The sequence below is a fragment of the Poecilia reticulata genome, chromosome 9, assembly GCF_904066995.2.
Source record: "Poecilia reticulata chromosome 9, P_reticulata-male-v2, whole genome shotgun sequence".
NCBI classification, from domain to species: Eukaryota; Metazoa; Chordata; class Actinopteri; order Cyprinodontiformes; family Poeciliidae; genus Poecilia; species Poecilia reticulata.
In genome coordinates this window covers 30,482,187-30,494,406 of record NC_088838.1, presented here as the reverse complement: position 1 = coordinate 30,494,406, position 12,220 = coordinate 30,482,187, and the positions used below count along the sequence as shown (strand labels likewise).

General features: G+C 36.1%; 1 protein-coding gene across 3 annotated transcripts in view; it reads right to left on the bottom strand.

Annotated features, from left to right (window-relative positions):
• Positions 1-12,220, bottom strand: part of fras1 (Fraser extracellular matrix complex subunit 1) — a 270,024-nt gene that overhangs the window by 191,809 nt on the left and 65,995 nt on the right. The gene's annotated exons all lie outside the window — the stretch shown is intronic.

Here is a 12,220-nt window from a genome sequence, read left to right as displayed (position 1 = left end):
GCTTCAAGCAGAGTAAAACTGCATTATCGCTGTTAAGTGTCGCAGCCAGTGAAACACAGAGTCAAACCAAAGAGGCAGAGTATGCAGATTTCTGCTTTGCTCACTTTAACATGCCTGCTAGTCGCAGTAGCTCATCCCACCTGGCTGACAATGTCTTATGAATAGCTTAAAGCCAAAACTAAATCAATATTCCAGTGCTGAAATATATCATCACCCAGACCATGAATCTGATTCAGAAGAATGATTAATGTCCCACTCATGACAGGAATATTTTGAGGCTCATGCGCTGTGGCGTTCGTGGCTTTGCTCCACGGGACTAAAGCAGATCCGCTAAAGGACGTATGGCTTTAACCTCGAGGCTTAACATTTACAAACGGAAATGTGAAAGGGTCAAAAACGGCTGCAAACAAACACCAGCAGGGAAGGGAAACTACCAACGGGATTATTTGTTTTCACTGGTCGACGGCAAATCCCTTAAGTCTTGAAGTCGGAGCTCAGCAGCCTGACTGCATCAGAAAACCCAACCGATAAGTTAATGAAAAATAAACAGAACCTCAACAAAGCAAACAAAAAAACTAGTTTAGATAGACACAAAAGATCGATTTGGTAACTATACACCAAATTTCAGACTTTGGAAGTCCAATAAAAAGTTCTGCAAAGTTCCTCTCAAAAATAAAAATAAGAAAAACTGAGAATCTGACAGAGAAAAAATAAAGTCAGGTTTTATTTATAGAAAAAACAGAACTGAAATGATTCCAGAATACAAAATACAAAAACCATACAGGCGCAGCCTACAGGTTAAAGTTTACAGTCAAATAGCTTTAACAAATAAATAATGATCAGTTCTCCCACTTTCACTTTGTCTGAGCAAATATGTTCCTTCATAGTTTCATGTATTGTTGCCTTGCGCAGTTACAACTTGTTGAGCATTTGACCTTTCACCTAATTTACTGAATTAAACTGAACTGCACTGAGTTGCATTGTATTGTACTGAAATTAACTTGGAGCTGAAACGGTTAAACTGATTAATTGTGACTAATACATTTCATTTTTGAAGTAATTGTCAACTAATTTAGTCATTGATTAGATGTTAACCAAATATACAGACTAAAAAAGGCCAAATTAAAACATACTTAGAGCAATAATCAAGCCAAAACTGTATAGAAATATTTAAGATATAAATATATGCATATTTTAGCTGAACCTGGTTTAAGGTCAGTAAAAATAATCTCCTATTAAGCACATTTTGCTACACATTACTGATGCTAAGTCAAGCATAAAGTGCTGAGCTTTTCACATGTTGGTGTGAGAAAGAAATTGAATTGTCTATTTTCATCTTTTAATGTATTTTTAATGAATAACAAGATTGATTGGCAGCGCTAAGACCCGCCTTCCTGCTCTGATTGGTTCTTTTTGTTCAGAAGTGGCGCATTTAATCAACAATATGACAATAATAGCTCAGGGAAGAGAGAGGAGATTGATCTTTTCACATATTATCTGTCTCATATTATACAGTCACAATATGGAGACAGTTTTAACAAATATGTAAAAAACATTATTGGACATCCTAAAACCTCCAACTTCTTTCTCCTAGTATTCTCTGAGGTCATCCTCTGAGGTTAAGCTGAAACAAGCTTAACAAACTTAAGCTTGTTTCAGTTTAAGTTACCTGAAACAAGCTAACTTAAGCTAATTAAGTTAAATATGTAAAAAAAAAAAAAACATTCTTGGACATCCAATTCAATTTCTAACTTAATTAGCTTCTTTACCTGAAAAAATAAAAAAAATAAATCAGAATTATTTTTGCTTAGACTGTGTGTCCCACACAGCTTTGATGAGTGTGCATCCATCCATCAACATAAAGCACAGGACAGATAGCTGCATGCTGTTTTATTGGGTTATTTTTGAGCTTATGCATCCAGAGTCAGCAGTTTGAACCACATAACCAGCACATGGGGGTCTTAGTCATTATTAGGGGAAGATATGCAGCCCTGAATCACAGCAGGAGGCTTTTTTGGCAGCACAGCTGGCTAATTGAGGTAATAAACTATGACAGAAACCAACAAAGCAGCATCACATAACAGTTTGGGGCCATTAGGAGGTCTTAGATAAGCAATGTATCAGCCACAACATGAAAACAACTTGCTTAATACTGTGACAGTCCCCACTGAACAAGGAGCTCTACTGAGTTTTTACAAAAACTGCAAGGTTAACGTTATTTTTCCGCTGATCTCACTCTAAAACCAACAGAATCAGACTTTTCTCCTCCTTCACTGTGTAATAAATTCAATTATAAATTCAATTAAATCAAAATTTAGCTGTTATATCCTGGAGATAACACTAACAATCATTCCTGAAAAACTAGCACTTAAAGGGACAGTGTTATTTAAAATCAACTTCTTTTTTAGTTTTCCATCATGTTATAATGTTGCCTTGATTTTTCATGCATGTTTGAGAAATCCTTTAATCTCCATGGCAACCATTCAGCTGTACAAAACACCTGGGTGGACCTAGCCCCGCCTTCAAGGCACAGCTCCTCCTCTGAGCTGCAGTTTCCAAGCTTACGCCTCGTAGACCATCCTTCCCCCACTACCTTCTCACTCAGCTCCTTCAGACTAGCCAGTAGCAATTAGCAAGCATCTGCTGAGCTCATTATAGGAGCTACTTCTCAGTGCAGCTCTGGTATATATGTTAAAGGGTTAATATAGGAGCCATATTGTTATGACTTCCTGAAGGCGGAGTTTCATAAAGAGCAGGAGCTTCTTAAAGAGACAGGCCCAATTTCAAGGCGTTAAATTAGAAAGTAAAATTTCTTTTTAAGTCATGTTTGATATATGCAGCATTTTTATAACAACTGAAGTCAACATAGTTACTTGATTGTGCTATAAAATGGCACAAGGTGCCTGGGAAATACATAATTCTGCCCCTCTAACATGTTTAACTGTGACTTTCCAGATGTGGCTCTTACCAGATGAATTGTGATGTTTTATTGTGATGTTCTCTGCATTAAAGATCTCTGTGAATGGCTTTATTATTTCTGGACAGACAGAAGAGGGAGGAGCAATATTTAAACCAACTTCTAATCTGGCAGATTCAGAAAAAATAAAATAAATCAAACAAAACCAGATCCTGTTTCAGATTCTGTCAGTCTTTGATTTTTGAACCTAGACTGATTTAGGTTGTGGTTTTGTGTTTATTATGGTTTCAGATTAGGTTTCATTCTTTAGGATTTTAGATTTTATGAGTATCTTTTTGTAGTTTTGCCTACCTTCTGTTTTTAGAGCAACTCTAGCCCTCCAGAGCTACCATCCTGCAACTTTTAGATGGATTCCTTCTCCAACAGACCTAAATCAGCGGAATGGTTCGTTATCAAACTTCTGCAGAGATGACTGGCAGCTGGTGAGAATATTCAGCTTTTTGATTCAGGTGAGTTGGAGCAACAATGCATCTAAAAGTTGCAGGATGGTAACTCTTCAGTTGCATATTACTGGCCAGTAGGAGGAAGTTGGAGTCTCTGGTGGAAATTCATACAAACAGGCAACAGCGCTAATCATCAGGTGACTCTGCAGCCTGCAGCTCCAAGCACAACTTAATAAATTATGAAATTTAAAAGCTGAGGCAAGAGTTTCAGATAGCACCATCTTTTGAAACTTTACATGATTTTCCTGAGCCAAACTTTCTGATCCCCCAGCAGCAGCTTGAATATTGGAAAAATATGGCATTAGGCTCCCAAAACGTGTAAAATGAACTAATTACCCCATTTCCCTTCAGGGGGTTCAGCAACAGTTTTTTGGAATTTGAAGGTAAAATCGGCTTATGATAAAATATTTGCCTCACCCCATCCTAAATTAGGTAGTGGTGTCACTGGGGTTAATAATAAGCCAGAGAACATGTTGATATGTGGTCAGAAATAATGTTTCCTGTTATGGCTCCCTGATGGTCTTTCATGTCTCCCTTAATAGAGGCGAGTAAAATTAGCAGAGCTGCAAATGTATGTAACTGACTGGACAGTCTCACAGCTTAAGAGTGAATTTCAGTTCAGTTTTTAGCAGGAAAACATTTCAATTCTGAGCTGAGCATAGTCAGAATTGGATCTTTTTATTCCAAAATTGGCCTTTTAACCTCTGCCCACATTAACATGAGTAACAGCCAACTTAAACTTCGGCTCTGACTGAGGAAGCAGCTCCTACTAAACTGTACCATCTATTTTTTGCTCAGAAAATTGGATCCACGTTTCTGCATCAGTTCTAAATCGGATCAGAAATCTTTCCCCAGGAAGAGATGTAAAAAGTCCCCAACTCCCTAAGGGTTTATAATCTCAGGTGAATCCCCGCTAAAGACCCCATCTACATTACTCAATATATGATATTTTTATCTATTTGTAAAATAAATTAATAATCCATCCACACAAGCTCAAGAATTTAGAGAAAATGTGAAAATACCCGCAGTGTGCAAGCATAGCAGCTGAGGTTTGAATGTAAACAGAGTAAAGTCAGAGTGAGACAGATGTGGGAAAGAAATCACTGTGAAGAAAATAAAGAAAGGTCTTGGTTGATCATAAAACGTGAATATGAATGATGAAGAGAAAATATAATTTCTTCACATGAAATAGAGAACCTGCAGCGTAGTATGCAGAGATGAGCACTAAAGTGACTCCTAAAGGAATAATCGTAAACATTAGCAAGAAGCTATTCAGCAAAAGCTAATGCTACGATGCTAACTTCAATTCAAAGACTACAACCGTCAAGGACCAATTTAATTTTGACATTATAATGCCCTTACATGTTGTGTTTGTGTTTATATTTCGTTATCTACTTTCCGTGTTTTATTTTGGTCCTGTATGCTTGTTTGAACTAAAATAATTGAGGGGAAAAGATCAACGTGAGGCTAGAAACGGAAAGGCTGTGTAAACAGTTTTTATTCCTTTCAAAATAAGTGCATGAATAAAAACGTCCAACTATTTCAGGATTTCTCAACAGTTGATAAAAACTTTATGCCCTCATATATTGCATTTATGTTTATATGTTCATCTCTGCTTTTTATTTTGGTCCTGTATGTTTGCTTGAACTAAAGTTATGGGGGGGTGGAGACAGAGCGAACGTAACGTAAAAGGAAGTGCTGCATTAAAAGACGTCAGTCCTTCAAAGTAAGAGCCTGAATATAAACGTCTCAGTACTTAGTCAAACAAAACCTCAACACAAAGTAGCGCCGTAGAATTTAAACGGAAAAATTAATTTAGAGGAAGGCAAGTGCACTAAACGTTTTCTAATGTTTTATGGTTTTGGTTGTAAGTGGTTTTTATTTCTGTTTTGTTGTTTATGGTGTTCTTTACAAAATTAAAGTTTATTTATGCTTCATATGGTGAACTTGCTTTAATTTGCCATTATGAATATATTACCTGAAAATAGTCTCAAGTAATATCGGAATATTGACATATTGGAATAATTTCTGGGATATTGTATCGTCTAGCAAAATTTATTATTGTGACAGGCCTGTCAAAATTAAAAATTGTGAAGGCAGACTTAAAATAAATAAATAAAATTCTTCATGCAACCTTGTGCATAAACTGTTCCCACAATAAAGATTTTATACCTATAATCTATAAGAAACGTTAAAACATGACAGTGCAGTGCTAACCCTGTTCGTTTTTCTCAACATCCTTAAACTGCAGATGAAATGGAAAGCTCCCAGTTAACACAGCGCCTCCACGAATGAACCACAAACAGCAGAAACGGCCGGCGTCCTCGAGTCGATTCTGTCCGGATTAACACAGAAAGAGGAGAGGACTCAGTCAGCACGACGCAGATTCAATTAAAATCCAATCAGGAAGAAAACGGCAGAGCCAAACACTAACTGGCCTCTGTTTTGTTTAGCTGTCAGGTACAATGGTCGGACTTTCTCATTTAGAGCAGGGAAGTGTGAAGGAAAGCAGCACGCCAAGCGAGCGAAACAGAATTTGGTCACAATTGGACGAGGTGCTGATAAAAACCGAAGCTATTACTGAGGCAAACTCAATCTGGAGACACAAAGTGACTAAAGAGCTCTGCAGCCGACCGAGACGCTTCAGAAAGCAGGAATAACACTCTCCTCTGGGGGAAACGTCTGTCAATACAGCCTTCCGTACGAAGCAGAGCTCAATGAAGCCTCGCTTTATAACAGCAGGAATAATTCATGTTATTATGTCAGCAGTTATTTTCAACCTTTCACTTCTTTTTTGACAGCGAAACAAGACAGTGTGAAGCTCTGAGTCATGGAAATAAAAATTGGAAACTGACTCGCAGTGACCTTTCAGTGGCTTTTAAAATTAAATTTTATTCTTTAAGATTTACCAGCGATGAATTCACAAGTAAATACAAATATGCTACGGAAGAGGATTAGGGACACAAAATGAATGCTGACTTTTTTTTCTGAGATTAAATTCAGAATTCTGAGATTAAAGCCTGAACTCTCAGAAAAAAAGTCAAAATTCTGAAATTGAAGAATTCTGAGGAAAAAAAGTGGGAATTCTTTTTTTTTAGTGTACTTACTCCTCTATATCTAATGTGTAAAACATTAAAGGACAAGTTCAAGCAAAGACTTGCCGAACTCTGACAGGAAATGACAAAATGGTCTGAACCAATTTAATGACTGGAAATATTTCTCATTTTACTGATATATTTACAAATATTTTTGCAAATAGGTCTGAAAAGGTTATTTAAGTTAATCTGAACTAATTTAATGAATGAAAATGTTAGTTATTTTACTGGTAAACCTGCAGCTCTCCATGAGAGAGAGGGTTCATCTATTTGCATTAGGAAGAGGAACAGATTTGATCACTTTTGCTGTTTTTTAAAGCCACGTGTGAACAGTCGTAATTAAAGCTGTCCACTCATAGCTGAAACAGCCAGAATGTATATTAGCTCTGGGCTTGAACAGGTTTTCACAGGCCAAAAAAAATCCCTAAACCCTTTTATTCTACCTATCTCTACACTGAAATTCAGCCAAAAAAAAAGTTAAAGTCACCTAAAACTGTCACAACGTCAGCCAAGAAAACATAGTTTTAAGTTAAATGTTGAACAAAGTCACACTTCTACAGCTTAAACTACCAATCATTAAGCTTACACACAATTACTTTGTGTGTCATCTGTCATCTGGACGTAGCGGTTTGTGCAGCAACCAATAAATGTTGATGTGCAGCGGGAGCTTTGTGTCTGCTCAGCCTCATGGTTAGCAATGTTATTCTAAGAGCCACTCTGAGAGTTTAGAAGTTGTCCCTCAGCTCAAACGATTCAACATTGCTGCCTCTGGTTCAATTAAAGGGCCGGCTGGAGGGACATGACAAATGAGTGGCTGATCGCCGGGCGCCCACCGCCCATAAATCCAGCTGTCGCCATGACGCCGCCACGGTCGCTTTCGCTCCTGCAGCCAAATATCAAGTAATGGGTTCTAGATCATCAAACAGACGGGCAGAGCAAGATAGGCTCCCGCTGAAGCAATGCAGACCTGTGTGACCGACCGAATTAATCAACTCAGCAGAAGAATGCTTCACTTATAACTTTTCATTTCATCCCCAACTCCACTTGCATAAGAATGCTTTGAAGTTTCAAAACTTCTGGGTTATTTGGAGGAGGCAGAAAACAGAATCCAGAAACCAGTGAGACATGTCAAATGATAATAATGAAAAAGGTCAAAAAACAGATGAAGGTACAAAGGCGAAGTAAGGGGAAAAGAGAAGAGTACATTTCATTTTAAAAACTTTAAAATTTCAGTTTCAAAAGTAGAACATTTGCTAGAAAAAAACTAACATTTTGAGATTAATCTCAGAAATCATTGAGAAAAAACTTGGAAATTTTTGAGTTTCAAAAGATTTTTTTCTTTAAGATGAAGGTACTATTGTCATGATTTGTGGTTGATTGCAGTAAGAAAGAACACTGAGACCCAGGTTAAAGAAGACAAAGAGGAAGGTTTAATGTAGAAACAGTCCAGATGCAAGCAGCTCGGGGAAACAGACAGGCAACATGACACTATGGAGACTAACACTTGACGAGGATCCGACAAGAGACAAAGACAACAGGTGGACTTAAATACTCAGGGAGGGTAATCAGGGAATGAGACACACCTGGGAAGCAATCAACAGGGAAGACAGGACAGGGACAGGACTAAACACAGAAAACCTCAAAAATAACTACACAGAAAACACAGAACACAACAACTATATCAGGCAAAGAAAAAAAATCTGTACATTTCTGGCAAAAAGTAAGAAATTTTGACAATTTCCTAAAAAAAAGTTGTTTGAAAAGTTGAATATTTGCTAGAAAAAAAATTTAATTTGGTGATTTATTTTGGGAATCTTTGAGAAAAAAAAAGTTAATCTTACTTTGTTTCTTGTTTTTTGAAACAAAGTTTCAAATATTTTAGACTTCTGAAATTCAGAAATGTCCAGGTTTATTTCTAAAAAAATGTATGAGAATCTAAAACTTTCTGTTTTTTCTAGGAAATTTTTGACTTTTCAAACTTAGAAATTGTATGAGAATACTTTGAACTTTCGAAACTTTTATTTGAGGAGGCAGCTAATGGAATCAAACAAACAGCCAGACACATCAAACAATGAATAAATTATCAAATACAGATGAAATTACGACGGCATATTAGGGGGAAAAAACAAGAAAATTATTCTATCTCCTGGAAATGTTCTTCAGGCGATAGAAGACTGATTTTGTAGTCATCTTTATGTGACTCTGATGGTTCAGGTCAGAGTCCATCACTACACCCAGATTTCTGGCCTGATCTCTAGTTTCTAGCTGTAATAAGTGAAACTGTGCTGAATCTCAATCGTTCATCTTCAGGTCCAAAGATAATAACTGCAGTTTTGTTTCTGTTCAGCTGGAGAAAGTGAAGGAACATCCAAACGTCAGAAATACAGAGGAACCGCTGACAGACGAAGATGTGCTGTAAGAATGAGCGGAAAATCCTTGCTGTCAGTCCATGTAAAAGTTTTAACATTATTTTACTGAACTTCAGAATTATTGAGGTTTACTTTTGGCAGGTAGAAATAAAAGTAACATTTCTGGGAATAAAATAAGTCTCCAGGAATGTTAGAGTGAAGAGAGCCTAAAAAAATAAAATAAAATTACAGCAGTGGAGCAGAAGATGAACAAAACACAACTGGAACTAAGTCACAAAGTAAGAACTGCAGTGAAACAAAAGTTTTTATATTTTACTGTTTGGTTTAACGTCTTATTAAGCGTCTTATTGTTTGGTTTTAACATGTCACTGCACAAACATAAAAACTTATTTTCAAACTCTTAGTGCAAGACAAGTTGAAATAGTAAAGAAGAAATAGAAATAATCTGCCAATATAACTTATACTTACTAAGATATTTGCACTAGAAACAAGACCAAAAATCAGGTTTTGTGCTTTTGCAGTGAAATCTTGGAACAGAAGAACTGATTTCATACAAAACAAATGTAAATAATTCAAACATGCAGATTGCTGTACAAACCTTCTGTTCTGTTTTCACCCTTCTAAATAATAATTCTTTGCGTGTTTTTGGTTTTGGTGAAAGTCATGTCGTTGCTCACGCGGTATCTGGGGATTTGAGGCTGAGCAGGGTTTTTTTTAAATCACGGTTTTCTGTCTCAGGGAATGCCGACAGTGCAGTTTCACTGAAAGATTGATGACTAGTCGTTTTCTGACCGTTTCTTTCACTTTACAGATTTTACGTTGATTAAACTGTTTTAGCTTTGGGACATAGGAATATAGATGCATTTTTGAAAGCTTGGATAAAGCTTCTTGTAACTCCAGATCTAGAAGAAGGAAAGGGGAAAAGGTCAGAGGATGTGCTGTTGGTAGCATCACAGGCTTCAACTAAAATAATTCGTGGTTTGAATTACAAAGCCCTCCTCTTAAAAAAACATCTTTCTTTCCTGAAGGAGAAAATAAGCTGCTTTAAGTCCTTGCAAAACAGACATATTTTGACAAACCAATTGTTGTTTTGTATATTTCTATTCAGCCTCTGTTATATTGTGAGCATAACAAATGAAGCATGGCCTGATTCCCTCTAAAATGTTTCTAAAACGGTTATTGCAGAGGAGACGCTACAGTCCACGCTGCATCTCAAACTATTACAAATGGAAAAGATTAGTTCTTTTTCCCAGCATTTGTTATCTGTTTAAGCCAGACTTCTGCAACTATGAAGGAATGTATGTTTTTATCAAGAAATGATAAAGGAAAATGGGACCCAAACATAAAGTAAAAAGGCAGGAGCAGTGGGAGAGAAACTCTGGTCGACACTACAAAAACTTACCAAGTAAGTAATATTTTTACTAGAAACGAGTCAAAATATCTCAATACATTTGAAATAAAACTAAACTAACTGAGAAGTAACTTGTCAGCAACATAAATGAGCTTGTTATAAGTAAACAATTATTGAATATTGGTCAAAAACTACAAGTACTACTGGCAGATTTCTTCGTTTATAACACAGGAATAACGTATCATTATCTTGTCTTTTTAGCAGGAACTGCCCTTTCACCTAGTAACCCCAGCAGTTACCTAGCAACCCCAGCAGAACTGAGCCCGTCACCTAGCAGCCCCAGCAGAGTTCTGCCCGTTACTTAGCAACCCAAACGGAATTCCAGCGCATTGGTCAGTTTGGCCACAATTCAAGAATGTAGTGAATTTGTAAAATAAAGTCTAATGAAAACATTTATTTATTAAGGTACAAAACAAAGTATTTTTCTTTAACAAGATTTTTTTCCCTAAATGGGGACAATAAATCCCAAAAAGTTCTAAAAATAAACTTTTTAATTACCTTTCTACAAAAATGTGACTGCTTTATTAAAATATAGTCTATTTAGTATATTACTGAAGACTTAAAAACAGCAAAAGGCTGCTCTCAATTTGACATTTTTGACTGTAATGACAAACAGTTTGGACACCCCTGGTTTAACCTAACGATTATCATCCAATTCAAAATGTTTTACACTCTCTGTGTCATACCTTCTATTATTTTGAAATATAGAAACAATTCCAGTTGCTCATAAATAGTTTTTAAGCTAAATTATATTGTACTGCTGATGGTCTGGGAGGAACACATTTCTCTGGGTTGTAATTTCTAAATATCTGTGCGTGTTAAAAGTTTTTCTGATACTGAGGCAATTATAATTCAGTTTTACAGTGTAGTAACACATTTCCTGGTAGATCTCAGGAATTGAATCCCTCTTTTCTGCCACACGAGGCTTTGTCAGCAAAATCCATTTAAACTTTGTAAGAAATACACCATTCCATTGAAATAAGTGACTCTAGGTAATAAAGTATACACGCTGTGACGGAACTATCAGTTATTGTTTTATTACTGACAATTATGGCTGTTAATTTTGGGATGGGAGCCTCTTTATCTCACACTCGGCAACGCTGCTGCAGCGTCTCTCCCTTTTATGACCGCCACAGTGAAACTGCACACAATGGGTCAATGACAGTTCCAGGAAAATATATTTTGGTGAAAAAACCTTCAGGGTATTATATTAGTAAACACTTTTTGTCCACAGAGATGTTGTATTTACGGGAAGCAACCCTACAGCGAGAAATCTAGCAGCTGCCAAAGACTCAATAAGCATCACCATTAAACTGAAATAAACTGTTGAAATAAATTAATGTGTGCGTAACGGATGCATGTAATATGCAAGTTTTATTCTCTGCATTAAATAACAGAGGTAGATTAACATTTTGATCATATTATAGCCAGATAAGCAAATGCTCTATGAAAATTCATCTCGACATTTACACTAGGAAGAAACTAAATCAGAGGTATCACTTCAAAAACACAAAATATTACCAAGTATTTGTCTAGTTTCTGGTGCAAATATCTCAGGATAATTTTCAGCAAGATGTAGGAGCTTATTTAAGTCAACAATTCCCTAGAATTGATGAAAAAGTGCTACCACTGGTAGATTATTTAACTTATAACAAGGATGTTGCTCATCTAAGAGAAATTAGCACAATTTCATCAATATTAGGGCATTATTTACTTAAAATAAGCTCTTATATCTTGCTGAAAAGTTATTTATGAGCTAGTTTTGTCTTATTTCAAGTGTCCTTCACAACAATGTATGAGGACCTTTTTATTTATATATATATATATATATATATATATATATATATATATATATATATATATATATATATATATATAAAAAGGAGTAAATTTACGCCAAAAATGTCATTAATCTCAGAAATGTT